This window comes from Miscanthus floridulus, chromosome 1 (genome assembly GCF_019320115.1).
Source record: "Miscanthus floridulus cultivar M001 chromosome 1, ASM1932011v1, whole genome shotgun sequence".
NCBI lineage: Eukaryota > Viridiplantae > Streptophyta > Magnoliopsida > Poales > Poaceae > Miscanthus > Miscanthus floridulus.
This window is the reverse complement of record NC_089580.1, coordinates 32,115,346-32,139,231: the sequence shown is the minus strand read 5'-3', so window position 1 is coordinate 32,139,231 and position 23,886 is coordinate 32,115,346. Positions and strand designations below refer to the sequence as shown.

The 23,886-nt window shown below is 44.9% G+C and overlaps 1 pseudogene; it reads left to right on the top strand.

Annotated features, from left to right (window-relative positions):
• The first annotated feature begins 1,356 nt into the window (after positions 1–1,356).
• LOC136454121 (uncharacterized) lies at positions 1,357–21,285 on the top strand (annotated as a pseudogene).
• Positions 21,286–23,886: the final 2,601 nt, after the last annotated feature.

Sequence of the window (23,886 nt, the reverse complement as noted above, 5' to 3'; positions counted from 1 at the left end):
TCGATTCTTTGATTTTTTTTCGAATATGTCAAATTTGAACTGCAGGTGCATGGAATATTGCAATGTAGTGTTTCGAAAAATGTTATTCATGTTAATTGGTGCATGTTGAGTCCCTATCCACGAACTCGCATCAAATTTTGCGCATCTTGTTCGCGTAACATGACGACCGACTTGCCGGAAAAGTGTTTTAAAATTATATAAAATCCATACGAAGTCCAAAAATCACGAAACTTGGCGAGATGTCATGTTATCGCATGTGTAGGCTATGGTAAAAAATTGAGAATGTTTCGAGCGAGTTGCAAATGGCTGTGATGTTAGGGTGAAGTTATTTACCGGCTATGACGTGAACGGATATCGTTTCCACACAACAAGTTACGAACAGATTCGGCCCAAACGAAAAACCACAAATAGCGGAGTTTGTACGCCCGGCACTGATGGCCTCGACTATCATGGTAGAGTTGAGGAAATCTATGAACTCTCATTTCATGGAGACAAACCTCTTAAACCTGTCATGTTCAAATGCCACTGGTTTAATCCTCGATCAACGAGACGAACCCCTCATCCTGGGCTAGTGGAGATTCAAGAAGATTTCATCTATCCTGGAAAAGATGTCTACATTGTGGCTCAACAGGCCGTGCAGGTGTATTATACTCGATACGCCAACCAAGACAAAGAGGATCTTAAGGGTTGGGCTATTGTGCACCAGGTATCTCCACATGGTAAACTACCTGCCTCAAACGATGATGATTACAACTTCAACGCAAACACATATGATGGACAGTTCTATCAAGAAGATGGGCTACCAGGCACGTTTGAGATAGTCTTACCCGAAGCAATCGAAATGGAAGTAGACAATGAAACGGTTGATGACGAGGTCGATGGAGATGTGGTGGTAAATGCCAAGGACATAGCAATGCTTGAGCGATTACTTCTAGGCAATGACGACGATTACAACATAGAACCTTCGGATAGTGTTGCCCATTTGGACAATTTTGACAGTGATGATGAGACCTATGATCCCAATCATGAAGATTATTCCTAATACATGTAATACTATGGTTTTTAATTTGTGTTTTGTTTATATATTTTGAATCTATTTCTAATATATGTACTAATTAGTCTTGTTCATTCTTTGTGATTGCAGGTGATTGGACAAAGATGGCGAGCAGACGTCCACGCCGTGACACGCCCTCGGTTTACGGGAGAGACCGCCCTCTCCTTCAAGGTGAGGGGTCGTCGTCCGGGGTAGCGTCCGCAGGAGGTGACGAGAGGAGGACCAGGGGCAGCCGCCGCAGGAGGCAGCGGTCTCCTCCCTCGACACGTGATGAGGTGCTGAAGGAGGAGCACGTGACGGCCATGGCCTCGTCCTCGTCGGAGGATGAGAGGGGTCAGCAGACGGGCGAGGGAGACGAGGCGCTCGAGGGCAAGGGAGGCGAGGTGCTCGAGGGCGAGGGAGGCGAGGCGCTCGAGGGCGAGGGAGAGGGTACCGCTACCTGGACTCTCTATGAGCAAGGTCCCACGAGCCTCCCTCTGGTTCCGCTTCCTCACAACCGCTTAGTGATTCGGCCTATGGCAAAGAGGTAAGTAACTATGGATGTTATCACAACTACTTCATAAGATATGTTGGAAATCTTAAGAGAAACTGATAAATTTTCTTAATCACTTGTGCAGGGCCTAGTTGGTTTTGTCGGGTACTCCAGCACGCACCCCCGCGAGCATTCTTGGTGTTTTGTGCAGGAAATGGTACCCCGGCATTGTGCAACTGTTCGAAGAGCCGGTGGTGCGGGAGCCGGCCTCCAACTGGGACAGGTACGCGCTAGTCACGGATGACACTTACCGCAACAAGCAGGAGCGAGTATTGGTGGAGTTTTGGGTAAGTCTCTCTCGCACAACATTGCTTAATACATCGCATTCATTGGTTAAATCTTTTATTGAAATAATGAATGGATACATCGGTTTTGTATGCAAAAATATTTCAAGGCCGAAGAAGGACTTGAGGCCCAGGCGGATCGGGCGGCTGTCGCAGCTTGTAGGAAGTACGTCACCGAGATGCACCACCATGGGCGCGTCCAGGCCCACATAGACTACTACAGGTCGGTACTTAGGCAGTCCCTCCCCAAGCCTCAAGCAAGACGGATTACGCTGACCCAGGACCAGTACCTTGAGGTAGGCGAATAACATTCATAATGATTCGTTTTGATATTAAGTAGGTTCAATTTCATCTTCTGATATGTCAAATACTTGATGACTTGTAGGTGATTCCCTGGTGGTGCCGATCGTATCCCGAGTGTTGGGCCATGATCGTGGACAAGTGGTTATCACAGGACTTTGTCGACACGCACGAGAGGCAGTGGGAACAGCGTCTGATGAGGCAAGGTCCAACTCACCATCAAGGCAGTCGTAGCCTCCCCGGATACAAACAAGCATACGTAAGTGATTTCTTTCATTTATTTTGACGCTCAATTCTGCTTGATTTGTCACCATCTTCCCATCTTTCTCGCAGGAGGCTGCGCACCCGGGCGAGGAGGTCTCGGAGTTCTCTACGTGGGCTATGTCCCACATGGGCAGGGCGTCGTCCTCTGTCTCCTTCGACCCGGCTGCCCCGCCCCAGGCGTACTCCGACCCGAACGTGTACACTAAAGTCCAAGAGTACACGTCAACGGTAAGGGCGATCTATGGAGAAGATTACAATATGCGCACTGAGCCCATTGATGCAGAGGCGATCATGAGGCTCGAAGGAGGCAAGAAGCATGGGCGGCTGTGGATTGCAGACGGCGCCATCGACTCCACCACTGTTCCCTCCCTCGACGCTATCCGAGCACGGAGCACGAGCTTCAGCCAGCCCATACATCCACGGCCTTCTCCAGCACTGCAGTAGGTCCAAGCACTCCAGGTAATTCCTGCTTTACTCATCGTACGTAGATATTTACACACCTAAATTAGATTTGCATTATTGATACATTGGAGTGAAATATTGCAGGCCGAGCTGCAAGAAACAAGAAGGCAAAGTCAAGAGCAGAATGTGGAGCTGATTGCACAGCTGTAGGCCCAGAAGGTCACGTTCGAGGCCGCGCAGAAGCAGATGGCGGAGATGATGGTGATCATGCAAAGTCTTGGGCAAGCATCGGGTGTACCTGTGTAGTTTTCAGCTCCTCCACCTCCTACTCCTGCAGCTACTCCTGTAAGTATGAAAGTTCACTTTTCGCTTGTGCTTTGCATGTATGTCGGCGTTCGTGCCGTTGTGGATGTCGGCGTTCGTGCCATTGTGGATGTCGGCGTTCGTGCCGTTGTGGATGTCGGCGTTCGTGCCGTCGTTTCTTGCAGGTTTTGGAAACCTCCCCGTGCAGGGGAGGTGCTGCCGAAATTTTTAATTGAGTCTAATCTTTTTGTATTCCTAGATTACTAAATGCAATCTCTAAGTTCCAAAACTGTTTTCCCGGATTACTCACACATGCAATCTCTGCTCCTTTGTGCAGCTTCCGTCCGCGGGTTCCAATCAACCCGCTAGTGCGTCACCGGGTGATCCTGCTTTTCCTTCACCATCATCTCATAGGCTAGCTTGATGAGGACTCGTGCTAGGTGATGTGGTTGGACTTTAGCGTGATTTGTGATTTATGGTTGTGACTTGTGCTTGGATTTCAGTAACTTGTCATAATAAACATGTGAATGATGATGAACATGTGACTTGTCGTTGTAATATATTGTGATTTGTGGTTCACAATTATGGTTGTGATATATTGTGAGAAAATGGGTTCTGTGTGATATATATATGTATATATATGAAATGCTTGTGTCGATGGAATGCAAAAAACAAAAAAAAAATAAATTTATGTCTCTTTGCCTAGGGCAATGACCAAGGCCCTCGGCAAAGAAGGGTCCTTTGCCGAGGGCCCTAGCAATAGCCCTTGGCAAAGATTTTTTAAAAAAATCCTGAAAATTTCTTTGCCGAGGGCCAGGGAGCAGGCCCTCGGCAAAGGTTTTTAAAAAAAAATTCAAAAAAAAACTATTTCTTTGCCGAGGGCTCTTGCAATAGCCCTCGGCAAAGGTTTTTTTGGAAAAATCCTGAAAATTTCTTTGCCGAGGGCCAGGGAGGAGGCCCTCGGCAAAGATTTAAAAAAAATTCTTTGCCGAGGGCCGGCCCTCGGCAACAAAAATTCAAAAAATAAAACTATTTCTTTGCCTAGGGTCGGCCCTCGGCAAAGAAACCGCCAACGGCGCCGGCGCGTGACGGCTTCTTTTCTTTGCCGAGGGCTATCCTGGCCCTCGGCAAAGGCTTTGCCGAGTGCCCGATAAAGGGCCCTCGGCAAAGACCCCTTCGCCGTCTAAAAATTCCCCGAGGGGTCTTTGCCGAGGGCGGCCCTCAGCAAAGCCTTTGCCAAGGGTTTCTGGTCCTTTGCCGAGGGCCAGAGGCCCTCGGCATGCGAGTCCAGTAGTGTTGGGGGTGTGTCAAGCCAGTCCATGAACTCTCAAAACAACTACTTAAGTGCATAATCTATGTTTTTATGTCATTTAGGCCCAATCCGCTGTTGACTCCGTGGACACTGTCATCTCGTATTGTAATTAGCCCCCTCCCCAAACTATTCTCCGTCCGTTCCTGTCTATTTGTGCTCCTCGGTGGAGGGCGGTGAGGGCATCGAGGGGCTACGGCTGGAGGATCGGTGGCGAGTTGGGGCTGTTCATGCTAGGAGCAGGAGACGTCGGAAGGAAACAATCACACTGGAGCCATCTTCTGTCGCAAGGTCAAAGGATGGTGGCAATGTTGTGGCCGAAAGGGGCACCTCCCTTTGTGTACGGTGAGTGATCGGTGCCTCCTCTCATCGAATCGTTGGATTTGGTAGGCTAAGATGTTGCACATGAGGTAGAAAGGCAAGACTTTGCCATGTCTGGTCATCGATTTGGAACAAAAGTTTAGGGTTTCGTCATTTTTGTTCTTCACTGTAGGGCACCTTATTTGGTCTATTTCTTGTTCAAGCTGTAGGTGGTTGTAGAGACAAATTCACAATTGAGATTCACCATGGTGGTCTTTTCGTTGGTTCGGGGCATCTTAAATCATACATCGATGAAAGGGTGTCTTGGTTTGATCGTGTAGAGGAAGATACATTCTCTCCTTTGTGGTTTCTGAACTTTGCACAACTGCTAGGCTACCAGAGCAATGAAGACTTGAAGGTACATTGGCTGCCACCAGGGAAGACATTAGCAAATGGTCTTCGTCTCATAGTTTCAGATACTGACACCAATGTAATGGCAACATGTGCAGAGGATGTCAAAAATCTAATAGTATATTTTGTTCATGTGGATATGTTTAGGGAAGTTGATTGGTATGATGTTGTTGCAAATTCAGTGACTGAATTGCCAAAGGTCATCAACCGAAGCAAAGTGCAGAATGTGGAGAAGAATCCTAAAGAAAAGTTGCCTGTTTTCTACATAAATTTGGATAACATAAGGGTGGATCAAGCTGTTGATAGTGAAGATGATGTGCTGTGGGACAGTGATAATGAGATAGAAGAGGGAGATGCAGATTTGTTTGATGACCTTGTAACTTCTCATGTACAAGTTAAAGACCACAAGAAAGCCAAAGGCAGCAAACTAAAGACACTGGAGATATCTAGACCTGTACAGGGAAGTGATGAAGAGGATACAGTTGATGAAGGTTTGGACCTTCCAGAATTAGATGGGGAAGGTGATGTGAGACTGAGGTTTTCATCTTTCAGTGAGGAGGATATGCAAAATCCAGCCTTTTAGGTTGGCTTAGTGTTTGCAGATGTCCAGAAGCTTAGAGATGCCATCACTGAGTATAGTGTTAGGAATAGAGTTAAAATTAAGATGCCAAGGAATAAGAAGGCAAGGTTAAAGGTTCATTGTGTGTCACACCCGATTTTAAGGATAAAATGGGATGCATAATCTTATGTGTGCCCAGAGATCAGTCACACACATAAGTCGACAAATTATAAATAGTAACATCACAAGTGTTTATTACATCACGTATAATAGGACAGAGTCTTCACATAAATGTAGCAGAAGTATAAAGAAAAAAATCTCTCGTGGAAGCTCCATATCACAGGGACATCAACTAGTTGACCACAAGTCTAGTAATCCTCAGGAAAGTCATCATTACCATAGCCATCTGTTACCCATCTGGGATTTTTATCCAAATAATGAAACTAAACAAGCATAAGTATGTGCCATACTCAACAAGTGTAACATGGGGTTCATGAGGCACAAAAGGCTTGACACAGGTTTAACAACATTCAGCTTTTAATTGTCACAATTTTAGCATAAGAGTAGCAACAAGTTGTTTTAATTCCTGAAGTAAAACACATGATCAATGTAAACAAAAATAATGAATAGCATAAACGGATAATTCTTAGTGATCATCTATTCCATAAATGTTCTAAGGCCGCTTGTGACCATGAGCACGGCTGATATACCAGTTTTACACTCTACAGAGGTTATACACTTTCACTATGAGTCATGATTCCCATATGCCTAGGTTAATTACTCCCAAAACACTTCCAAGGTGAGGAGGCAGGGGTCACTATGAAGCCTTTCAAAGGTTCATCTAATAAGTTAGGGCCATTAGATTCACTCAGCAAACAGATATAGGAACCCCCTGTTGAATGGCATAATTCCATCACGGCTATACACATAAGAGTAGATGCTGTCCTATATCCGATTCGGCAAGCCATTCTTACGCCAATAAAGGTAACCTCTAACAAGCTAGAAAAGGTCCTCATGCTGAGCTAAAGCCAGAGCCATGTAGCCCTCACAGCTGTATTGTAAGTCCCGAATAATCACTTACAGATAAGTCCTTAGGGAGAGGAATCTAAAGCATTTAGAAAGCAGCTAAATACTCCAGCCCCCTATTTCCAAGTTGCTAAAAAGTCATATTTTAATATTAATTGCATATTCCCTTAGTCAAGTTACAAGATCATGGTTTAATTGAGCACATGCAAAGCTACCCAATGCATATCCCATAGGAGACAAGGTATAAGTTCAATTCTAGGGAATCCCTATCAAGGTGACACATGCAAATCTGAATTAAATATATTAAAGTTGATAGGAAACAAGGATGATCCCATGCTATACTTGCCTTAAACAAAGTGCTCCTACTGTTCCTACTCGTCAAAGTAGTACTCTTGATCACCCACGAATTGCTCACCGTCTATACTCGATAACCACAACAACATACAAGCATCCAGAAGCTATCATGCAAAGCGAACAAAGGCCATAGATTAGAACAGTAGACCAATCAGCATAAAGTCAAGATGAAAAGTTTGTAAAACGAATCTACGTCTCACTACGAACACACATACGTGAAGATCATGAAAATCGGAGTTAAAACAAAAAAATATGAATTAAACAAGATTTCCTTTATTAAAATAATAGATTAAATCTAACCTTGAATTTTAAAAGTTGAAAACATGCTTAACAGTAGTATGAACATGTAGATTACTCAATCACGAACCTAACACAACTTGAACGGATTAAATCGGGGTTAAAACGAAGATTTTATGGCTAAAACAAGATTAGTGGCAAAACTATAAATAGATGAAAACGTATTTTGAATCTAATCCGAAAGAAATTACGCTTTTAAAAGAAGAAGGCGAATTCTGTGATTGCGCTTTGGACTGTGGGTTCTATAATTAAAAACCCAAGGGGCTCTTTAGGAAATAAGCCAGGCGAAGGGGTACGGGTGAATCTGGACCGTTGGATTGAATCTGGACGCCTCAGATTAGACGGGACACAGAGAGAGAGAGCGCGGTCATCGGAGAAGAAGGCAGATGTGGCAGCTACCATGAACAGCGGCGAGGAAGCTCGCCGGTGAACTGGTTTAGTCCCTATGGACCACCACAGAGCAAAGCGAGGGCACGGGGAGAAAGAGGAGATGACGACAAACTCACCTTGATGGAATACCAAGGCGGGGTACCGACGACGACGCACGGCGGCTACGCAGAACCGATGGCGGCGGTGAAGCTTAGGGTTGTGGCTCAGAGCAAGGGTGGTGGCTTCGACGTGACTGGATGGAGGTGGCGGGTGCATAGGGGCGCTATTTAAGGGGGATCCTTGCGTGGGGCGCACACTAGGACGTGGTGTGGCGGAGGCGGACTCAGTGGTGGGAGCAGTGTCCATGCCGGACACGAGTTGGAGGAAGGAGACGATGCCGACCGGTGGGCCTCGTGTGTCAGCAGATGACAACACAAGGTAGGGCGGTCAGCCAAACAAAGAGGGAGAGGGGAGCTAGGCCGCAGCGGAGGCATGTGCCGAAACAACCTGCGATGAGGAAAACCAGACCGGCGGTGAGGGAAAGAGCGGAGCTAGGCCTGCGGAAGCTAGGCCGAGCTGGGCTGCTCGGGACAAAATCAAGGGAGGAAGATAGGGGAAAATAAAACTCCTTTCCTATTTTCTTAACATATTTCAACTCCAATTTAAACTCAAATTCAATTCTTTTGCAAATTTCAATTAAACCCAAGCATCACAAATAAAATATACAGCAACATGTAGGCACATATATGTATGTAGACCTATATTTGATTTTAATTTTAACAAAGTTATTATTTTTCTAAATTTAAATGCTCACAAAATGCATAATTAAATCATTTTCTCCTATTTTAAAATGTTGCAATTTTTAGGGTGTTACAATTCTACTCCCCTTAAGATGAATCTCGTCCTCGAGATTCAGACGATGCTCACTCAAAAAGCTGCGGGTATGTTTTCCTCAAATCATCTTCTCTTTCTCAAGTAGCCTCATCTTCTGTATACTGATTCCACTGAACCTTACACATCTTTATAACTCAGCTCCTTGTAACCCTTTCTGCTGTCTCTAAAATCTTTACTGGAAATTCCTCATATGTAAGATCTTCCTTAACTGTAAGTTCTTCTAATGTCATCTACTCCTCTGGTACACGCAAACACTTCTTTAATTGAGACACATGAAACACATCGTGTACACCTGACAAGCTCTCAGGCAATTCCAACTGATAAGCTACTTCTCCACGTCTCTCTAGAATCTTGAAAGGTCCAATATACCTTGGTGCTAACTTTCCTTTCGTGTTAAACCTTCTCACAATTCGCATCGTTGACACTTTTAGGTAAACATAATCCCCTATTTTGAAAACCAATTCTATTCTTCGAGTGTCAGCATAACTCTTCTGTCGAGATGATGCCACTCTCAAGTTATCCCTAATCATCCTTACTTGCTCTTCTACGTCTTTTAAAACATCTGGTCTGAACACTTGAGTTTCTCCCATTTGATTCCAAAACAACGGGGTTCTACACTTTCGACCATACAAAGCCTCGAAAGGTGCCATCTTGAGACTCTTCTGATAACTGTTGTTATATGAAAACTCTGCATAAGGCAAACTCTTGTCCCAACTTGTACCGTACTGCAATGCACGAGCTCTCAACATGTCCTCTAAAATATAATTAGTTCTCTCAGTTTGTCCATCTGTCTAAGAATGATATGCCATACTAAAATTCAACTTTGTTCCCAATGAGGTATGTACTATTTGCCAAAAGTGTGACATAAATTGAGTACCTCTGTCAGACATGATCTTCTTTGGAACACCATGCAGACATACTATTCTTTCCATATATAATGCAGCCAATTAGGGTCTAGTATAGGTAGTCTTGACCGGTAAGAAGTGAGCAACTTTAGTTAACCGATCCACTATCACCCAAATTGAATCATAACCTCTCTGAGTGCGTGGTAACCCCACAATAAAATCCATACCAACTTCCTCCCACTTCCACTCAGCTATCTTCATTGGTTGTAGCAATCCTGCAGGTCTTTGATGTTTTTCTTTGACTCTTTGATATGTATAACATATAGCAACATACTCAGCAACATCTCTCTTCAGTCCGTACCACCAATACTTCTCTTTTAGATCCAAGTACATCTTGGTACTCCTAGGATAAATAGAGTAAGCAGACTCATGTGTCTCACGCAGAATTGCATCTCGTATAGTCTTAATCTTAGCCACACATAGTCTTTTCCCAAACCATAGAGTTCCATTATCATCCATATGGAAACTTGGTGCCTTGCTTATCACTATGTTCTCCGCTATCTCTTTCAACTTCGCATCCTATAACTGGCCCTTACGTATTTCTTGCTCCAGTGTGGGTTCTATCACCAACTCTACTGCATTAGTGACAAAGCCCAAGTTTAGTTGCTCAAATTCAGCACACAACTCACTTGACATAGCTGCCACTTGCACCTCCTTGGTGTAACTTTTCCTGCTAAGAGCATCGGCAACAACATTTGCCTTTCTAGGATGATAGTGTACCTCCAGATCATAATCTTTAATCAACTCTAACCATCGATGCTGCCTCAAGTTCAAATCTATTTGGGTGAATATGTACTTCAAACTCTTGTGATCAGTGTATGTATCACTCTTATGTACGATAAGATAGTGCCTCCATATTTTCAGAGCATGAACCACTGCTGCTAACTCCAAATCATGAGTATGATAGTTGAGCTCATGCTTTTCTCAAATGTCGAGATGCATAGGCCACTACTCTTCCTTCCTGCATAAGAACACATCCAAGACCTTGACGAGATGCATCATAATAGATAGAAAAGTTCTTGCTCAAATTTGGCAAAACCAATACTAGGGCACTAGTCAACCTCTTCTTCAATTCTTCAAAGTTAGCCTAGCACTTTTCAGACCACACAAACTTAGCATTCTTCTCCAATAGAGTTGTCATAGGCTTGGTAAGTTTAGAAAATCCCTCTATGAACCTTCTGTAATATCTAGCCAATCCTAAGAAACTACGATTCTCTCCCACATTGGTTGGTGGTTTTCAATTCAACACATCTCTCACCTTGCTTGAATCTACTACTATTCCACCATTAGAGACAACATGGCCTAGGAAAGAAACTTCCTTCAACCAAAACTCACACTTGCTGCGCTTAGCATACAACTTGTGTTCCTTGAGCTTCTATAAGACCAACCTTAGATGTTCAGTGTGCTCTTCTTCCGTTTTGGAGAATACCAATATATCATCGATAAATACCACTACAAACTTATTCGAAAACTCCATGAACACCTTATTCATCAAGTACATAAAGTAGCCAGGAGCATTGGTCAAACCAAAGGACATAATGGTGTACTCATAAAATCCATACCTCATAGTAAAAGCTGTCTTGGGTATGTCAGTTGCATGAATCTTCAACTGATGAAAACCAGAACGAAGATCAATCTTAGAGAAAACACAAGCACCTCTCAACTGATCAAACAAGTCATCAATTCTTGGTAGCGGGTACTTTTTCTTGATATTAACCTCATTTAGTGACCAATAATCAACACACATTCTCTGGGTACCATCCTTCTTGTCAACAAAAATAACTGGTGCTCCCCAAGGTGACAAACTAGGACACATGAAACCTTTCTCCTGTAACTCCTTTATTTGTTTCTTAATTTCCTCTAATTCATTAATCCCCATTCTATATGGACGCTTAGCTATAGGTGCAGTTCCAGGTAATAATTCATTAATAAACTCAATGTCATGGTCAGGTGGCATACCTAGCAAGTCATCGAGAAACACATCTAGAAACTCATCCACTACTGGGTCCTCCTTGTTGACATGATCATCAAGCTGGTTTACTATGGCTGTCGGTTGTGCTTGCACTACAACATCGACCCTGATTCTATCCCCATTCGGTGTGGTCACAACAACTACCTTCTCCTGACACTGAATCACTGCCCGGTTTTGCTTCATCCAATCCATACCTAGAATCACAGCAATGCCAGATGTTCTCAACACAATGGGGCTCACTTTGAATTCTACCCCCCTTAAGGATAGACTAGTCGGAAGACAACGATAAGAAGCTTGCATGCTACCTTCTGGTGAGTTTACTAATATGGGATCTTTCATGGCACATAAGGGTATGCTATGCGTTCTAACAAATGCTTGTGATATCAAAGAATGTGAAGTTCCAGAATAAAAAAGAATAGTGGCAGGAGTAGAATTGACATCGAATGTACCGAGCATGACTTATGGTTCCGTAAGCGCCATCTCTATAGACACATGATTCACCTTTCCTGTGTTGGGTGCTGGCTTCTGAGGCGTTCCTTTCAGATTACTGTGCTGACTCTGGGGTGTTAACTGATTCTGCTTCCTGGGGCAATGGTTAGCATAATGCCCAACTTCTCCACAATGATAGCATACATTGGGGGTGCTAGGTGCACTGGTCTTTATGGGAATGTTGTTAGGCGTTCCCTGGCATGGTGTCTACTGGCCACTCTGCTGTTGGGGATGTTGATTGCCATTCTGCTATTGGTACGGTGGAGGCTACTGATTGGGGTTGCGCTGAGGGTACTGACCACGATTCAACTAATTGGGTGGTTCCTGGTACCTCTGTTGGAAGCCTTGCTGAGGGTTGGTGCATAGACGGGTATTACTCCCAGAGGCCTATCCCTGAAGCCTCCTCTTCTTAGCCTTCATCTCTTTGCGCTTATTGTCAATAACAATTGCGCGATTAACTAGTGTCTAGAAATTGGGGTATGTATTGGACATAAGCTAGAGTTGTAGATCGTCATACAGTCCCTTGAAAAAGCGGCATTGCTTATCAGCATCATCAGCCACCTTATTCGGAGCGTAACGTGACAACTGAGCAAATTTATCACGATACTCAGCTATAGACAAAGATCCCTGTTTTAGAGCTCTGAATTCCTCCTGCTTGAGCTCTATCAATCCTTCAGGTATGTGGTAAAATCTAAAGTTCTCTCCAAATTCTTGCTAGGTGACAGGAGGAGCATTAGCGGGACGTCCATACTCAAATGCCTCCCACCAGTCTTGAGCTTCTCCCTGGATTTGTCCTGACACGTACAACACCTTCTGCTAGTCGTCGCACTACGCTATGTTGAGTTGGTTTTTCACTGCATGAAGCCAATCATCTGCTTCTAGTGGATTAGTGGCATGAGAAAACACCAGGGTGCTCCACCAATTGGTTGATTCTGCTGATTCTGCACCAGAGCTTGCATAAGCTGTGTCTGCACTGCCAGAAGCTACTCAATAGTAGGTGGTGGTGGTGGTGGTGGATGTGGGGGAACACCTCCATGACCTCAGCCTCTTTATCTTCTAGACATCTGATATCCAACACAAATATTCAAAATTTAGAGATTTCCATGTTATAGACACTTATATAGATATAGAATATATTCTAAAATTTTTCTAGACGAGTTCCAACATTAGTAGCTCGGTAAAACAATCATATCTCAAGTTCCAGACATCCAAAATAGACATGCTTTACATGGTTCGAAATCTTAAGAAATTATCTACAACTTTTATTCAAACCACTTCCCAGATTCTGTCGTTAGGTTACTCAAAAACAGGATACAACCGAAACTATTTTAGAGTCCAGACCGTGCAGAAACTTTAACTTAAAACAGCTATATCTCTCAAACCAGATTAGGTATAGGGGTGATTCTAGAGGCATTAGAAAGATACTTAAGTTTAGTTATTCCCATAAAAATTTCATAATTTTTGGTCAAGTAGATTTAGATTGGCTTTGAGATAAGGGCAGACTGCTCTAAAAAATAGATCCAAGTGAACAAGATGTATCAAACCTAACTATTTATTTATTGACTCAAACTTTAATATTCTTAACTATGGAACTTGCGAACAAGCCTACAAAATTCCAGCACTCATTACAAAAATCCAACTCACTCATAAACATAATAATAAATCAACTAGGCACACCAAAGTTCACACCACACTACTAGACTCGACTTGACTCAACCTGACCAGTGCTACTAACGTCTTATTACAAAGAAAGGAACTCCATCACCTATGGGAGAGGTTTATGGGGAAGCTTCTCATAAATCCTTGGTAGGCTGAGGCTCACTCTTTGCTCATATATCACTTGTTGGTACCTCTTAAGAGTCTCCTGTTGTGCCTTCAACTAATCTTCCAGTCGCCGAATCTTCCCTACTATCTCACAACCAAAGTGTACCAGCACTTGGGTAGTTGGATCCATGCCCTAAGGGCCCATCATTGCCCACTCCAATTCAGGGTGTTGGTGAGGAAGGAATTGATATTGGTCATCCTTCATATCCTTAAAACGGTGGCCACGGAGACCCATGTAGGCTTTAGTAGCTGCATCTTCTATGCCATCTTCCATGGTGGCACGACGAGCATGATGCGAATAGCTTGCGTCCAACTGATATCCTTCCTTCTCTTCATCCTTGATGGAGATTGTGGGGGTATGACCCTCGGTATCCATAAGACAAGACATGGGCCGCACCATCAGAGATGGCCCAGCCCACAAGATCAAGGCGTGCACCGCAAGATATTGTATAGTACCAAATAGGATACTTTCCATGTAACCCTGCCCCTCTAGAGTATATAAGGAGAGGCAGGGGTCCCCTAGCGGACAAGATACATACATCTACAACGATCGATACATCTCATACTCAATACAATACACCAAAGACACAGGACGTAGGGTATTACGTCGATCAGATGGCCTGAACTTGTCTAAATCGCTGTCTCTGCGCCTTATGTCACCATCCTATTCCTGATCACGCGCACCTCCACCGATTAGTCTACCATCGCGGGATACCCCTCGGTGGACTGCCGAACATCATTTGTCGACAGTTAGCGTGCCAGGTAGGGGGTGCGTGCTGATCCATGACAAACCAGATGGACTTCAAGATCAGCATCACGTTCTCTGCGGGATCGACTATCAATTTCATACGAGAATCTTTCATCGTCTTCATCTGTGGTGATTCGGCTCCTTGCGCACTTCAACTTGCAAAGCACCAGGCCCAAGTGCAACTACCTTGTCTCGCTCGTGACACACTTGTCGAATCCTCGGCAACATCGTCGATAAGCAAGGCATCCAGATCAAGCCCGACTTCGACACGAGGGCGATATGTTCTTATCGACTCTCCTAATCCAAGACAAATCATGGCGTACACATGGTCTGTTAGCGGCGGCGTACGAAGCAACTTGACCCTTGCTGATCAGATCTGATCCTGTCGTGATGCTTAGCCTGTTTACCACACAATCCACGATTCAGTCTGGCTCATGATTCATGGGCATGCAAGCAAACAAGGAGCCACCGTACTATGTTACAGAACCATGCAACCAAGGAAGCATATATGTGCTATACATGGCCATGCATCAATGGAGTGTGTATACATGTATATGTCATGGTTTCTTGCATAGCATCGGTACTTCATACAAGTCCAAGTTAGATCACCACACAAGCCAACGACGACGACGAGTACTCCAGCAGCGGCAAAGGCTGCTCCTACTGCTCCTACACCATCACCAATAGCGAGCTGCTCAAGTCGCCGACCACTAATATAAGGAGGACATCGCTCGGACTACTTACTCCGACCACCCGCCGTAACAACCGCGACCGCCGCCATGATGACAGTTCGGAAAGCTCAAGGGCCAGACAATTTTGTCAACGCCGACCAGATAACGCCATACGCCGCTGACCAGACGTTCTGTTTAAAGCTAAGTCACGCTTTAATATTTTTCTAAATATTCTCCAATCTCCGTATATCGCCATAATGTTTCTCCGAGCTGTTTTCTCCATGTTTGCTCTCCAAATGATTTTCCAAACCCTCAAACGGTCATGTTGATGCTCGGACGCCTCTAGAGACGGCCCTATCTCCGGCTCCTCCCTACACGTGCTACGGGCTCCGTGCTCTGTGTTATGGGTGGTCGGCAGTGGTTCCTTGGTCACGCCTGTTCCTCCTACACGTGCACGGGCTCCGCGCTCAACGTTATGGACTATGGGCTAGCTAGGGCTAGAGACTCAGCTACACACTAACTGGCCGGGCGGTTTATATTAAATATAAATACATCTTCACACCAACTAATCGCCGAGCTACTTACGCTATTTCATCGCCATTGTTGATTTTTCTCTGGAGTTTATATATTTGTACATCATGTACTACCCGTTCTACATATTTATATTGCAGGATCGTCGTCCAGGTGATCGGATCACCTGGTGCTCAGACTTCACCACCGATCAACTAGTCAGACCGCTTGGTCCATGGACTCCATCGCCGACCAGTTGATCGGACTGTTCACCGGTCGCTTCTACTCAATGCTCACTTCGCCGCCGATCAGTTGACCAGACTGTTCGTCGTTCGTGCTTCATCGCCAGATACATCGGTTACTGCTCGGCACTCAGATTCTTCATGCTCGAAGACTAAGTGGGCACACTTCACCTTGCGGACATCACTAGCGACGCCGGGGACTCCTCATGCCTCGGTGCTCGGTCATCACCAGCAACATCGGGAACTCCTCGCTCCTCGATGCTCGGACATCGCCAGGACGCTGGGGACTCCTCCCTCCTCGGTGCTCGAACATCGCTAGTGATGCCAGGGACTCCTCGCTCCTCGATGCTCGGTCATCGCCAGCGATGTCGGGGACTCCTCACTCCTCGGTGCTCGAACATCGCCAGCGATGCCGGGGACTCCTCACTTCTCGGTGCTCCGACATCGCTGGGGACTCCTTGCTCCTCGGTGCTCGGTCATCGCCAGTGACACCGGGGACTCCTCGATGCTCGGTCATCGCCAGCGACGTCGGGGACTCCTCGCTCCTCGGTGCTCGGACATTGCCAGCGACGCCAGGGACTCCTCGCTCCTTGGTGCTCAGTCATTGCTAGTGACACCGGGGACTCCTCAGTGCTCGGTTATTGCCAGTGACGCTGGGGACTCCTCACTCTTTGATGCTTGGACATCGCTAGCGACGCTGGGGACTCCTCGTTCTTCAGCGCTCGGACATCGCCAATGACGCCGGGGACTCTCCGGTGCTCCCTTGGTGGTCGGATCTTGTTACGTCTCATCGGTGTGCTATCAAGCTGCTCTATGCTATTTGGATTAAGGTGCTGATCTTGGGCAACACGTCTGGGGTCTTGATGCGCGCATGTCGGATTATGTCGGCAAAGCTTTTAGACTTCTTTTTCTTTGACCCTGCTACAAGATTCATTCTTCATCTTCCAGCAGGCTCAGGGACTAAGTTGGCACACTTCACCTTGCGGTGAATGTGCTTGTTATCATCTCGAGGCTACACCCAGGGACTGGCTGCCTACTCGGCTGGCCTTCTACTTTCTGTCCCTGGCATGACGTGACTATGTCACCTACTGTCAGGCTCGGGGACTAGCTGTGGGGGTGTGGCCCCCGGTATCCACAAGACAAGACATGGGCCGCACCATCAGAGGTGGCCCAGCCCATAAGATCAAGGCGTGCACGGCGCTGCTCGGCGTGCACCGCAAGATATTATATAGTACCAAATAGGATACTTTCCTTATAACCCTACCCCTCCAGAGTATATAAGGAGAGGTAGGTGTCCCCTAGCGGACAAGATACATACATCTACAATGATCGATACATCTCATACTCAATACAACACACCAAAGACATAGGACGTAGGGTATTATGTCAATCAGACAGCTCGAACATGTCTAAATCGCTGTTTCTGCGCCTTGTGTCACCATCTAGTTCCTAATCACGCACACCTCCACCGATCAATCTACCATCACGGGATACCCCTCGGTGGACTGCCGAGCATCTTTTGTTGATAGAGATGCACGCCCTAGTCTTCCAATAAGTGTCCTCCAGAGGGTGCGTATGTTCTTTGCAGACATACTCCACAGCTACGTCCTAATCAGCATAGTAGTTCTGAAGAATCCCCATAAGTCGGCGGTGCGAAATGGAGGATTCACACCCCGGCTTGTACCGGATCTTTGTAGTCCATCCTATGGTAGGGGTCCACTAATCTTCTTGAACGATGTCCTCCTCCTCCTCCTCATCAGACAATACAACGACCTCCACCTCTTTGGATTCTTCTTCTTCGGGCTCTTCCTAGAGTGGCTCAGGCATAGGTGCAGGTGCCGGTGAGTCAACTTCTTGCTCTTGGGGTTCCTCCTCCTCACATGGCTCCATGGACTCATACAAGCCACGAGGCGGATAGTAGCCTCCGGTGTTGATGCGAGCGGTCTCATTGGCATGAGGCATCTATAAGTATAACATGGGGTTCATGAGGCTTAAAAGGCTTGACACAGGTTTAACAACATTCATCTTTTAATTGTCATAATTTTAGCATAAGAGTAGCAACAAGTTGTTTTAATTCCCGAAGTAAAACACATGATCAATGTAAACGAGAATAATGAATAGCATAAACAGATAATTCTTAGTGATCATCTATTCCGTAAATGTTCCAAGGCCACTTGTGACCGTGAGCACGACTGATATACTAGTTTTACACTCTACAGAGGTTGTACACTTTCACTGTGAGTCATGATTCCCATATGCTCGGATTAGTTACTCCCAAAACACTTCCAAGGTGAGCAGGCAGGGGTCACTATGAAGCCTTTCAAAGGTTCGTCTAACAAGTTAGGGCCATTAGATTCACTCGGCAAATAGATATAGGAACCTCCGTTTCGAATTGCACAATTCCATCATGGCTATACCACATAAGAGTAGAGGCTGTCCTATACCCAATTCGATAAGCCATTCTCTCGCCAATAAAGGTAACCTCTAACAAGCTAGAAAAGGTCCTGATACTGAGCTAAAACCAGAGCCATGTAGCCCTCATAGCTGTACTGTAAGTCCCGGATGATCACTTACAGATAAAGTCCTTAGGGAGAGGAATCTAAAGCATTTAGAAAGTAGCTAAATACTCCAACCCCCTATTTCCAAGTTGCTAAAAAGTCATATTTTAATGTTTATTGCATATTCCATTAGTCAGGTTACAAGATCATGGTTTAATTGAGCACTAGCAAAGCTACCCAATGCATATCCCATAGGAGACAAGGTATAAGTTCAATTCTAGGGAATCCCTATCAAGGTGACACATGCAAATATGAATTAAATGTATTAAAGTTGATAGGAAACAAGGATGATCCCATGCTATACTTGCCTTGAACAAAGTGCTCCTTCTATTCCTGCTTGTCAAAGTAGTACTCTTGATCACCCACGAATTACTCACTGTCTATACTAGATAACCACAGCAACATATAAGCATCTAGAAGCAATCATGCAAAGCGAATAAAGGCTATAGATTAGAATAGTACACCAATCAGCGTAAAGTCAAGATGAAAAGTTTGTAAAACGAATCTACGTCTCACTACGAACACACAGACACGAAGATCACAAAAATCGGAGTTAAAATGAAAAGTTACGAATTAAACAAGATTTCCTTTATTAAAATAATAGATTAAATCTAACCTCGAATTTTAAAAGTTGAAAACATGCTTAGCAGTAGTATGAACATGTAGATTACTCAATCACAAACCTAACGTAACTTGAACAGATCAAATCAGGGTTAAAACAAAGATTTTATGGCTAAAACAAGATTAGTGGCAAAACTGTAAATAGATAAAAACGTATTTTGAATCTAATCCGAAAGAAATTACGCTTTTAAAAGAAGAAGGTGAATTCTGTGATTGCGCTTTGGACTGTGGGTTCTATAATTAAAAACCCGAGGGGCTCTTTAGAAAATAAGCCAGGCGAAGGGGTACGGGTGAATCTGGAAGGCTCAGATTAGATGGGAGGGAGAGAGAGAGCGGTTGCCGGAGAAGAAGGCAGACATAGCGACTGCCATGAACGGTGGTGAGGAAGCTCACCGATGAACCGGTTTAGGCCCTATGGACCACCATAGATCAAAGCAAGGGCACGGGGAGAAAGAGGAGATGACAACGAACTCACCTAGATGGAATATCAAGGTGGGGGACCGATGACGACGCGCTGTGGCTGCGTAGAACCGATAGTGGCGGTGAAGCTTAGGGTTGCGGCTTTGCTGTGGCTTGGAGTGAGGGTGGCAGCTTCGGCATGACTGGATGGAGGTGGCGGGTGCATAGGGGTGCTATTTTAGGGGGAGACGTGTGAGGGGCGCATGCGAGGACGTGGCGTGGTGGAGGCAGACTCGGTGGCGGGAGCAGTGTCCATGCCAAACATGAGCTGGAGGAAGGAGACGACGCTGACCGATGGGCCCGACGTGTCAGTGGATGAGAGCGTGGGGTAGGGTGGTCAGCCAAACAGAGAGGGAGAGGGGAGCTGGGCCACGGCGGAGGCATGGGCCGAAATGGCATACAACGAGGAAAACCGGACCGACGGTGAGGGAAACAGCGGAGCCAGGCCTACGGAAGCTAGGCCGAGCTGGGCTGCTCGGGCCAAAATCAAGGGAGAAAGAGAGGGGAAAATAAAACTCCTTTCCTATTTTCTTAACATATTTCAACTCCAATTTAAACTCAAATTCAATTCTTTTGCAAATTTCAATCAAATCCAAGCATCACAAATAAAATATGCAGCAACATGTATGCACATACATGTATGTAGACCTATATTTGATTTTAATTTTAACAAAGTGATTATTTTTCTAAATTTAAATGCTCACAAAATGCATAATTAAATCTTTTTCTCCTATTTTAAAATGTTGTAATTTTTAGGGTGTTACATTGTGCTGAGGGCTGTCCGTGGAACCTTTATGCTTCTTTGGACAGAAGGACCAACTCTTTTATGGTTAAGATTTACTATGGGGTACACAATTGCCAGAAGGAGTGGGTGCTCAAGAGATGTACTGCAAAATGGTTGGTTGGAAAGTACATTGATTCATTTAGAGCAAATGGCAAGATGAGCATTACTAGTTTTGGAAGGACAGTACAAAAGGACTAGAACCTTACACCATCAAGGAGCAAACTTGCTAGAGCTAGAAGATTGATCATGAAGGCCATTCATGGAGATGAGGTGTTACAGTTTAATTCCTTGTGGGATTATGGAAATGAACTAAGGAGGAGTAACCCTGGGAGTTCTTTCTACCTTAACCTTCACGGTAGCCTCTTTAGTAGTTGCTACATGTCACTTGATGCTTGCAAGAGGGGTTTTCTTGCTAGGTGTAGGCCCATAATTTGTCTTGATGGGTGTCATGTTAAAACCAAGTTTGGTGGTCAACTTCTTACAGCAGTTGGTATGGACCCTAATGACTGCATTTACCCTATTGCCTTTGCTGTTGTTGAGGTTGAGTCATTTGCTACATGGAAATGGTTTTTGGAAACTTTGAAGGTAGACCTGCAAATTGACAACACATTCCCATGGACAATAATGATAGATAAACAAAAGGTATTGCTAACATATGAACACTCTCATTTTCTCATTAATTCTGATTTTGTTTGGGTTACTAACTAAAATATGTTAACTAATTTTGCAGGGTCTAATTCCAGTAGTGAAGCAAGTGTTTCCTGATTCAGAACATAGGTTCTATGTCAGGCATTTATATGCTAACTTTAATGAGAAGTATAAAAGAAAAATCTTGAAAAAATAGTTATGGGCATGTGGAAGGTCTTCTTCAGTTCAACAGTGGACCAAAAATATGGAGAAGATGAAAGCTTTGAATGAGGACGCCTACAAATGGCTAGAGAAGATGCCTCCTAACACATGGGTAAGGGCTTACTTATCTGAATTTCTCAAATGTGACATTTTGCTGAATAACAACTGTGAGGTCTTCAATAGTTACATTCTAGAAGCTAAGGAATTGCCAATACTTAGCATGCTGGAAAGGATAAAGTGCCAACTCATGATAAGGAACTACAACAAGTAGCAAGAGTTAGGAAAAGATATACAAGGTGCTTTCTATCCCAAGATTAGGAAAAAGGTTGCAAAAAATGTAGTGTTTGCAAATATGTGTTTTGCTTCACCATCAGGACAGGTTGTCTTCCAAGTGCAGATAAAGGATTACCAGCACATAGTAGACATCAATGCAAGGAATGTGATTGCAGAAGGTGGTAGTTGATAGGTGTCCCTTGTTACCATGCTTTCTCATGCTTGAGAAGTGAGAGGATCCAGCCTGAAAGTGTACTTGCTAACTATTATTCTGTGGAAGCTTTCAAAAATGCATATGGATTCAACATATGGCCTTGCAAAGACAAATCTAAGTGGGAAATGGTAAATGGACCTGAGGTAAAACCACCGGTGTATGAGAAGAAAGTGGGTCGGCCACCAAAGTCTAGGAGGAAGCAACCACAAGAAGTTCAAGGAAAGAATGGACCAAGGCTATCTAGGCATGGTGTGGTCATTTATTGCAAGTATTGTTCAGATGCTAATTAAAATTCTGGTGGCTGCAAGCTGAAGAAGATGGGTTTCAGTTCAGAGGAAGCAAAGAAATTAGTGGCCACAACACGTGCTACATTAGCACATGAAGCTAAACAACAAGCTGCATAGGCAACCAGAGACTAGCAGCCAGCACCAGAAGAGGAGCCACAAGAAGATCTCCCTATCAACCAAGAGCAGAGACAAGAAGGATAGGCTGAAACCATGACACATGCCAGCACAACACTAGTCAGTCAGATGCTGGGGAGGTAATTTACAAAAACTGAATGCATATTAATAATGTTTGTGTTAGATTATGTGTTAACTAGTAATTTCATGCAGGACTCTCAATCCACATCATTGTCTCAGCCTCAAGGTCCACTGCCAGATTGTGTCTTCATAAGCTCTAATCAGCCTGTACCAAGACCTACACCACTGACGACATGCACAAAGGCAGGCGAGGCCGCTGCAGCAAGGAAGAGGAAGGCAGCAAGACCAAGCACCAATGAAGGCAAAAGAGCACCTACAAACAAGAGCAAGGAAGGAAAGGGAGCAACAGCTAATCTGCCTTGATGGACAGGAAGCAGTGGCAGCAACTCTTTAGAAATTTTAGGAAGCAGTAGCTAAGAACTTTTAGCTAACAAGCTGGTTTAGATCTTTTGCTTCTTATGTGATGCCTGTTACACTTGCAAACATCTAAACAATTTCTGGATGATGCAATGATGTTACACCTTTTGTGACTGCTATGAAATGCAATATCTATCAATTACATGCATTTCGGCACTGAAATGTCAATTACATACTTTTGGCACTGAAATGCAATATCTGTCAATTACAATTGCTGCTGAAATGCAATATCCATCAACTACAATTACTGTTGAAATGCAATATATCCGTCAATTACAATTGCGGTTGAAATTTCAACAAGAGCACATTACAATTGATGTTGAAATGCATTATCCATTTTTACATCCTACAGAAAACAAATACATCCAACTACAATAGTGACAGTTTTAGAGATGTGTCCAGCTCCTAATGCTGCACTCTGAACCTCCTTTGCCTCCAGCTGCTTGTAACAAGAGCTGAGTATATGCACTGGAATCATGTTCCTTGGTTACTAAATAAGCTGCTATGGTGAATTGTCAGTACAAGCCTGGTGCCTCCTTTCTAGAGCGACACTACAGTCTATAGGGACTGCAACCTATCTTGGCAGGAACCCATGCTGTGAGACCGAAACCTCAAACACCATCATCTTATCACCTCAAGCAAAGCCGTTGCGGTCGTAGGAAACCTCAGAGATGCCTAGCGGCATGGTGGCCGGGAGGGGCGACGGTAGCGCCATTGTGGCAAGGGAGGGGGCAACTGCAGTGCCGTGGTGGGCAGGGCATGGGCCATGGTAGCAGCATGCTAGCTAGCGAGGGGGCTGCGGCGGTAGCGTGGTGGGCCAGGAGGGCGACGACAGTGCTATGGTGGTCAAGGAGGGGGCGACTGCAGCGTTGTGGTGGGCAGGGAGAGGGCCATGGCAGTGGCGTGCTGGCTAGCGAGGGAGCGATGATAGTGGTGTGATGGTCGGCGAGGGAGTGACCGCAATGGCATCGTGGCCAGCGAGGGAGCGATGCAGCGGATTGAGCTCTCAATTACATCGGATTGGGCATGGTACCAATTTGAAACAAGGAAAATGGACAGAGGGGGCTAATTGCAATACGAGATGATGGCGTCCACGGGGTTAGAAGTGGATTGGGCCTAAATGACACAAAAACATAGATTATGGACTTAAGTAGTCATTTTGAGAATTCATGGACCAGCTTGACACACCCCAACAAGTTTAAGAGTTCAC